This window comes from Melitaea cinxia, chromosome 27 (genome assembly GCF_905220565.1).
Source record: "Melitaea cinxia chromosome 27, ilMelCinx1.1, whole genome shotgun sequence".
NCBI lineage: Eukaryota > Metazoa > Arthropoda > Insecta > Lepidoptera > Nymphalidae > Melitaea > Melitaea cinxia.
Genome location: NC_059420.1, coordinates 6,304,461 through 6,313,363, shown reverse-complemented (window position 1 = coordinate 6,313,363; position 8,903 = coordinate 6,304,461). Strand labels below are relative to the sequence as shown.

At 33.5% G+C, this 8,903-nt stretch overlaps 2 long non-coding RNA genes across 2 annotated transcripts; both read right to left on the bottom strand.

The window, feature by feature from the left end:
- Positions 1-806: 806 nt before the first annotated feature.
- LOC123667193 lies at positions 807-1,270 on the bottom strand. Its single transcript, XR_006745406.1, has 3 exons — positions 1,102-1,270; positions 916-1,005; positions 807-836 (listed from the first exon to the last, which is right to left on the bottom strand). It is a non-coding gene; the product is annotated as an uncharacterized LOC123667193 (long non-coding RNA).
- A 6,361-nt stretch (positions 1,271-7,631) lies between these two features.
- Positions 7,632-8,095, bottom strand: LOC123667190. The gene is made up of 3 exons (XR_006745403.1): positions 7,927-8,095; positions 7,741-7,830; positions 7,632-7,661 (listed from the first exon to the last, which is right to left on the bottom strand). It is a non-coding gene; the product is annotated as an uncharacterized LOC123667190 (long non-coding RNA).
- Between the last annotated feature and the right edge of the window lie 808 nt (positions 8,096-8,903).

Here is an 8,903-nt window from a genome sequence, read left to right as displayed (position 1 = left end):
CGGAATACAATGTGCCGTTGACAAAGAAAATAGTGATATAACTTTAGGGCTAGGACCATATACAAATTTTAAGCAGGTAGGAAAAAAAGATTTAAATAATAAACCAACTAGATATTCAACATTAAGGTAGTTTAATTTCCATTTTTTTTACACTTACCCTCATGTAACAAAATATAATAAATAAGCCTACCTAGCTAACCCCAAAACCATCACTTCAGAAATTACAATTTAAACAAATACTAAGGTTGCTCAGTCGTAGAGAGAAGGTTCTTAATATATTTACTACATAAAAAAAAATACGTGATGAGTATAATTGCTTAACGAGTATAATGAGCTTAACGAGTATAATGAGCTTAACGAGTATACCACCAGAAATCAAATAACCTTGTAAATAAGCATAGATCAACTAAATAATGAGAAAGTCTGTACCTCTTCTGCTTTAATTCATACCAATTACTTGAATTGTCAATTTGCTCTGGACATCCACCGGGTGTTAAGGTTTCAACAGGAAGTTTCGATGAGCAGGATCTCCAGCCCAAAGGTTCTACTTTTAGTGTTTTATTTAAATTCCAAATTCAAATATCCAGTCCTCGATGATTGAAGTTTAACGAAAATGACAGAATGAAATCGAAATATAATTTTAAGTTTGAGTTCTGTTTGTAACTCATTTAAGTTCCATCTTAATTTCAAATTATAAATTTTTCATATTTAAATTTTTCCTACATCATGGTAACGCAAGTGTATTTTCTTCTAAAGTCATATTTCTATTAATTAGTTATGTAATATAATAAAATAAAACAATAAAATACTAAGGAAATATAAAAATGAAAGAAACCCTGAAACAAAGAAAAACACGTTGTCAAAATGGCGGAATCGAACCGATGCAAAATTTAAAAGAATGGTTTGAAATCTTACCAGAGTAGATTGCATATGTGTAATCTCTCGTTCCCACCATCCCCGAAATCAGATAAAAATATCTATTTCAAAATGAACAAAATAAGGAAGCTGTAACAAAAGTAAATTACGAGTTAATATGACACCTAAAGGTTATCACAAACACAAAGGGAAAAAGGTCCCACCAAAATATCGAAATTAACTCACCATTATTGTTGAGATAAATAAAATTATTATTCTCTACTTCAGAGACATAATTTTTAATATGCAGGCGAACCTGGCCAACAAAACACGAAAACGTGAAATCTTTCCCTCGCCGTTCCCAATCATGGTCGAAGCGAAAGTCCTTTAATCTGGCAGTGTTGCCACTCAAAATTAAAAATTTATCCAATACAGCAAACCGAAATAAATCTATATATTTTTATTTTTTTTTAATATTATTTATAAAAACAATTTAGACAAAAATCCCAAGCAATTAAATAAACATTCAAACATGAAACAATGTAAAAACAAAACCGTGCAAATACATAGCAACTCTCCAAGCACGCCATCTAGTGAGCCCGCAAGCTTCGCTAGATAAACCTCAATACCAGGATCAATAGTAATACCGCGGCTATAACTAGATGTCGCTATGCACCACAATTTTACTACGTTACAATACCCCCCCCCTTACGAAAAGGTTCACCGGGTGAACCACGCTGCCCTCAGCGTTTCAGACCTGAACTAAAGAAATTCCAACCAAACTATCCGGAACACTTAAAAAAAAAAATGCAAACACTAACGTATACTATATATACAGCAAAAGAAAAAAAAAAAAAACAATAATATTGCGGTGTATCAAAATGTGCTTAAGTGAGAGCACCTTGACATCACCTCCCAGCTCATTGTTAAATGCAATGAAGCTATCTCCACGGTGACTCACTCCTTGCTGCCAACCGCCGGAATACAATTGTCAAAAGACAATGTTTGAAATCGAATCATGTGTAGTAGTGCGCCCTTCCTAGCGACTAATCACAAGAAAATGCAAAAGTTTCTACTATTTATTAGACTTGGTACTAAATAAGAAGTTATAATTTTTCCTGGAACTGATCATAACAAAGACCTAAAATCAGAATCTTGAAATGAAATTCAATAACCCAGGAACTAAACAAAACGGAAAATACACGGAAAAATCCAAAAAAATAAAAAAAATACAATGTATCAATCAGCCAAAATCTTAAGACAGTAAATATCAGCATCACAAGTTATTTACTCTCTTTTGCTAGTCTTCCACGAACACTCAAATCTCTAGCATCCTAACCTTACTTACATCAACTTCATCAATCCCTATTCAAACCATGGTAATGTAACTGCTAACTCAGTACATCACTACACACTCAAAAAAAACTAATTGAATATAGTCGAAACTTAAATATCCAAACAGTAAAGACCACAAAAATGAAATGCTAAATATTTACCTCTTAAAATCCTTAATATGCCAAGTACCTATAGGATGGTTGTCAGCAACTCTAACCAACTCATACACTAGAGGTGACAAAACTTTTACTACCCTGCACTTTTCATATTTAGGAGCCAACTTGGCTGTAAAAAATTTCTCAGCATCGCTTTGTGTATACGTCTTTTTCCACACAATATCGCCTACCGCATAACGTGCTGGTCTGCGCCGTAAATTATAATGCGTTGCATTCTCTGCATGAGCCTGGAACAAATTCTCTCTGACTTGACGAAATATGTCCTGTAAAATTCCAAAATTTCCAGCATATTCCTCCCTTGGCATTCCTACCTCGTAATCCTTATCCGAGTCTTTATAAAAGGAACCATTTAGTACCGGTTCTCTTCCATGGACAAGAAAAAACGGGGAGAAACCAGTGGACTCGTTTACCGCGCTGTTAATGGCAAACTGGACTTTATACAAGTTTTCATCCCAGGACCTGTGGTTGTCCTTCACAAAAGCAGCTACTGCAGTCATAACAGTCTTGTTATACCTCTCTACAAGATTTACTTGTGGTGTATACAATGGTGTGTAATGCAAATTCGGAATATTGTAACGCTTTATGAGATTACGGAATTCGGAACCCGTGAATTGCGATCCATTGTCTACAATTACGGTCTCCGGAACACTATGGTTCAGAAAAACAAAATTCTCAAGCGCCTTTACAACAGCGGCACCTGTGGCACGCCTTAACGGAAACAACATTGTATATTTTGAGAAGCAACAAGTTACTACAAAAAGAAACGTAAAACCTGATCTAGATCTGGGCAAAGGTCCTACCAGATCAGCAGAAATAACCTGAAACGGTCTACTACAGACTTTTGGTTTTCCTAATAAACCAGGAGTGGCTGTTGTTGTATGCTTATAAGCAGCACAAACATCACAATTTTTAACATAATCAACCACATCCTTATACATACCGCGCCAAAAGTATCGAAGTGATATTCTACGATGAGTTTTGAACACGCCGAAATGACCAGCAGTTGGGTCTGCATGGTTTTCTTTCAAAATCCTATTAATGTCGCTCTTATGGACTACCTCTTTCCAATCGAACTCACTCAAAAGCTGGTATTTACATTTACTGAAACGGAACAATTTATTATTCAAAATGCAAAAATTTGGAAAATTGGCTGGATTATTTTTACAACCATTTAATATTTTGTCATACCAGTCATCAACGATAGTCTGTTGTCCCGAACTACTTCGACCAACTTTAATCACATCAACCTTTATGAGTCTCGACAAGGTATCCGGAACTACGTTATCACTACCCTTTCTATGCTCAATAATAAAATTATACTGTGACAATCTGCAACCCCATCTGGCCAATCTCCCAGAGGGATTTTCCAAATTCAAAAACCACTTAAGCGATGCATGATCCGTAATAATCGTAATTGTTTTTGAACCAAAATAAGCCTGAAATTTCTCCACTGCAAAAATGACAGCAAGAGCTTCGCGTTCTGTCGCACTGTAATTCCTTTCATTTTTATTTAAACTCCTACTGACATATGCGATGGGATGATCATGTCCATCTACCTCTTGTATCAACATACCGCCAACTCCATAAGCTGAAGCATCGCAATGTACCTTAAATGGCTTGTCGAAATTCGGAACCGCAAGCACAGGTGCCGTTACTAGTGCATTTTTCAAAGTATTAAATGCCACCTCTGCTTGTTCACTCCACTCAAATTTTGGTGCGTTCTTGCCTTTACTAGTTAATCTATTGAGTGGGGCTGCTATAGTCGAAAAGTTTCTAATAAAGCGTCTATACCAGGAACATGTACCTAAAAATATTTTTACATCCTGTGCGGATTTTGGTGTCGGAAAATTCATGACCGCAGCAACCTTCTCTGGATCAGTTCGTAACCCGAATTCATCTACCATGTACCCTAAATAACGTAATGATTTCCGAAAAAAACTACATTTTTCAAAATTTATTGACAATTTAGCCATTTCTAATTTATCCAAAACTCTATTTAACAAAATTAAATGCGTTTCAAAATCTGAAGAGCAAATCACAATGTCGTCTATATAACAAAAAACTCTCCCATTCGTTATATCGTTACAAAAATTTTGATTAAATAACCGGTCCATTAATCTCTGTTGTCGTGCTGGAGCACCGCATAAGCCAAAAGGCATAACTTTAAATTTAAACAAACCCCTACCCGGAACTGTGAAACTAGTTTTCTCTTGAGAATCTTCACTTAACGGAATTTGCCAAAAACTAGAACTTAAATCAATTGATGACAAAAATTTAGCTTCTTTTAGGCTATCCAGAATTTGCGGAATGTACGGAATCGAATATGAATCCCCCTTGGTTACTGAGTTCAACTTACGGCAATCCAAACAAAATCTCCAGTCTCCATTTGCCTTTTTAACCAAGATCACTGGGTTATTCCAAGGACTCTCACTAGGAGTGACTACATCCAATTCCAGCATTCTATCTAGTTCTTTACATAACGCCTCTTTCTTTTCCGGAGAAAGTGGATATTGTTTAATCTTAATAGGTAAAGCATCACCGGTATCAATAATATGTTCAATCAAGTTAGTTCTACCTAATCCTATCCTTTGTGATGAAATATCCAAAAATTTATTTACTACTGAATTCGCTAATTCTTTTTGCTGGTTTGTTAATGATTCAAAAGATTTTATGGTATGAACTGGTTCATTATCAATAACATTTAAATTATAAAATCTTGAAGGTGCCTTACTCAATTCCAAATTATCAAAAATTCCTGGCGCTAACTGAAACGTTTTCCAAAAGTCACAACCAAAAATAACATCTACCACAATAGATGGAATTACAAAAAATTTAATAATGTGAGTCATAGAATTGTAAGTAATCGGAACAAACATGTAACCCAAGCAATGGAGTTGGTCCCCAGTGCATTCTACTGTGGAGCTGTCTGAAGTCAAAGATTCGCTTTCCTGAGCCCAATCATTGTTAGGTTCCAATCTTGAAATTAGAATTTCCAATTTTGAACTTATCTCACTCCTCTTACCTTTTAGGGTGAGCTCGGAAGAATGTATTCTTAAATTTCTGAAATATAAATGTGACGCTAAAGCTTTAGCCCTACAAAGAATATGTCGCTCTTTATTTTCCTCAAATTTCTTAATTAAATCTTTTAAATCCTGAAGTTTTTGAGAAACAACCTCCAACTCGGTTTCAGCATCAATGTCCGTTTCCAAAATTGATTCAGAAGGAATCTCTGTTATTAAATGTTTTAATTGTTTCTTTAAACCAAGCACAGTAGGTGCTGGCGTTTCAGAACGAATGGACACCTCATAAATTAATTCATCTTTCAAAAGAGAGTGAAATTGCACAAAAGTTTGTTCCATTTTGATTTATAAAAATCGGTACAGCCAAGATATTAGAAATGGATCCCGGTGGTATTATCGTTACTAAAAAAAAAAGGTTACAAAAGCTTCAACAAAAATCAAAATTACTTATACGGAATTTAAGCATACTATTAAAAAAAAACAAAAAAAGAAATGTTTAAACTTAACCTACTCTAAATAATATCTCAACAACTATGCTTCCATTACAAAATAATATTTCTAAAGTATACAGAAGAAAGAAGAAATAATACTAAATAACATACAAAATTGTAAGGTGTGATACAGCCTTATGTGTCAAAATAATCAATGTGGCACAGCCTTCATATACACAAATCAACAAAAAAAAAAATATGTATATAACCTAAACTAGGTATAAACTATAATAACTCTAAACAAAAACAATCAACTTACTATGAAATACCAAATACAATTTAAAATTGGTCAGTTGAAATGTTCATATAACTCTATATGAACCCAGAATAAAATAAAGAAAATACATAATCTAAATTATCAGAATTATCCAAACAACTTGAAGTGTGGTATGGTATAACCCCAACCTCTAAATCAAATAAAAGTAACTAATCTAATCAAATAAATAAATATAAATGTAACTATGTCTAAGAAACTACTGAATCTTAACAATTGTCAAAAGAACCTCTTCACGGAAAACTTTGAAAGTCAAAACCTCCCAAAAGAAAAAATAAACAAAATGCCAAGGCACAATATGCAGTGCAAACAAGAATGAATAATTGCAAATATGATTTGCTACCAACAAAATGCAAAAAAAAAAAAGATTTACTTTTAAAATTTTTTCTTTACACACTGACAATTGTCAAAACTCAAAATACTACTAATATTACAGTATTTTCAAAATCTACGGGTGATATACTCATCAAACAAGATAACATTAAAAAAAAATTATACTCGCAACAAAAAATGATATTAAACTGTGATTACAACAAAAAAAAATTCAAAATAAACCATGGGTTTTATTGTTTCACTTTAATATCTTTGTCTGTATATAAACATTACGATTTAAATTAATCCGTGGGCGCCATTTGCCACCCGACACATTGACGGAAAAAGTTGCCCGGCTATTTCGGAATACAATGTGCCGTTGACAAAGAAAATAGTGATATAACTTTAGGGCTAGGACCATATACAAATTTTAAGCAGGTAGGAAAAAAAGATTTAAATAATAAACCAACTAGATATTCAACATTAAGGTAGTTTAATTTCCATTTTTTTTACACTTACCCTCATGTAACAAAATATAATAAATAAGCCTACCTAGCTAACCCCAAAACCATCACTTCAGAAATTACAATTTAAACAAATACTAAGGTTGCTCAGTCGTAGAGAGAAGGTTCTTAATATATTTACTACATAAAAAAAAATACGTGATGAGTATAATTGCTTAACGAGTATAATGAGCTTAACGAGTATAATGAGCTTAACGAGTATACCACCAGAAATCAAATAACCTTGTAAATAAGCATAGATCAACTAAATAATGAGAAAGTCTGTACCTCTTCTGCTTTAATTCATACCAATTACTTGAATTGTCAATTTGCTCTGGACATCCACCGGGTGTTAAGGTTTCAACAGGAAGTTTCGATGAGCAGGATCTCCAGCCCAAAGGTTCTACTTTTAGTGTTTTATTTAAATTCCAAATTCAAATATCCAGTCCTCGATGATTGAAGTTTAACGAAAATGACAGAATGAAATCGAAATATAATTTTAAGTTTGAGTTCTGTTTGTAACACATTTAAGTTCCATCTTAATTTCAAATTATAAATTTTTCATATTTAAATTTTTCCTACATCATGGTAACGCAAGTGTATTTTCTTCTAAAGTCATATTTCTATTAATTAGTTATGTAATATAATAAAATAAAACAATAAAATACTAAGGAAATATAAAAATGAAAGAAACCCTGAAACAAAGAAAAACACGTTGTCAAAATGGCGGAATCGAACCGATGCAAAATTTAAAAGAATGGTTTGAAATCTTACCAGAGTAGATTGCATATGTGTAATCTCTCGTTCCCACCATCCCCGAAATCAGATAAAAATATCTATTTCAAAATGAACAAAATAAGGAAGCTGTAACAAAAGTAAATTACGAGTTAATATGACACCTAAAGGTTATCACAAACACAAAGGGAAAAAGGTCCCACCAAAATATCGAAATTAACTCACCATTATTGTTGAGATAAATAAAATTATTATTCTCTACTTCAGAGACATAATTTTTAATATGCAGGCGAACCTGGCCAACAAAACACGAAAACGTGAAATCTTTCCCTCGCCGTTCCCAATCATGGTCGAAGCGAAAGTCCTTTAATCTGGCAGTGTTGCCACTCAAAATTAAAAATTTATCCAATACAGCAAACCGAAATAAATCTATATATTTTTATTTTTTTTTAATATTATTTATAAAAACAATTTAGACAAAAATCCCAAGCAATTAAATAAACATTCAAACATGAAACAATGTAAAAACAAAACCGTGCAAATACATAGCAACTCTCCAAGCACGCCATCTAGTGAGCCCGCAAGCTTCGCTAGATAAACCTCAATACCAGGATCAATAGTAATACCGCGGCTATAACTAGATGTCGCTATGCACCACAATTTTACTACGTTACACTTGTTCTACCTGACTTTCTGAGTGATTGTTTTCGACGAGTGTTTAAACAACACCTGCATCACTGATTTTTGCTTTTAGTAACTAATGACTGTATTTTGATAACTCTGACAACAAAAAAGTGTGTGTGTGTGTATTTATGTACGCACGTAAGAAGTATTTACTTACGAAGCAAGATGTTACTTATTAAGTAAGAAGTAACCACCATACCTGGTGGTCATTCGCTATGGATAGCGTGGTGGACCACCTGCGACCCCGTTGGTAACTTGTAACACAGCCCCATCAGTACTAAGTTGTTTTGGTTGATGTAATTGAAGTCGGTTTTTTTTTCATTTTCGAGCAAAACAATTACCCTACAAATGAAGTGAAAGTTAAATATACTTCTCAAATTGTTATTTTCTAAGTATGAAAACGTTATCTGCATCACTCTTTTATTGCATTGGTTTCTTCTTAACTTCGAAATAAAAGGTCGCTTATATATTTACTTAAACTTTTCTCAATGACACACGACTCAACACTCTAACGGCGA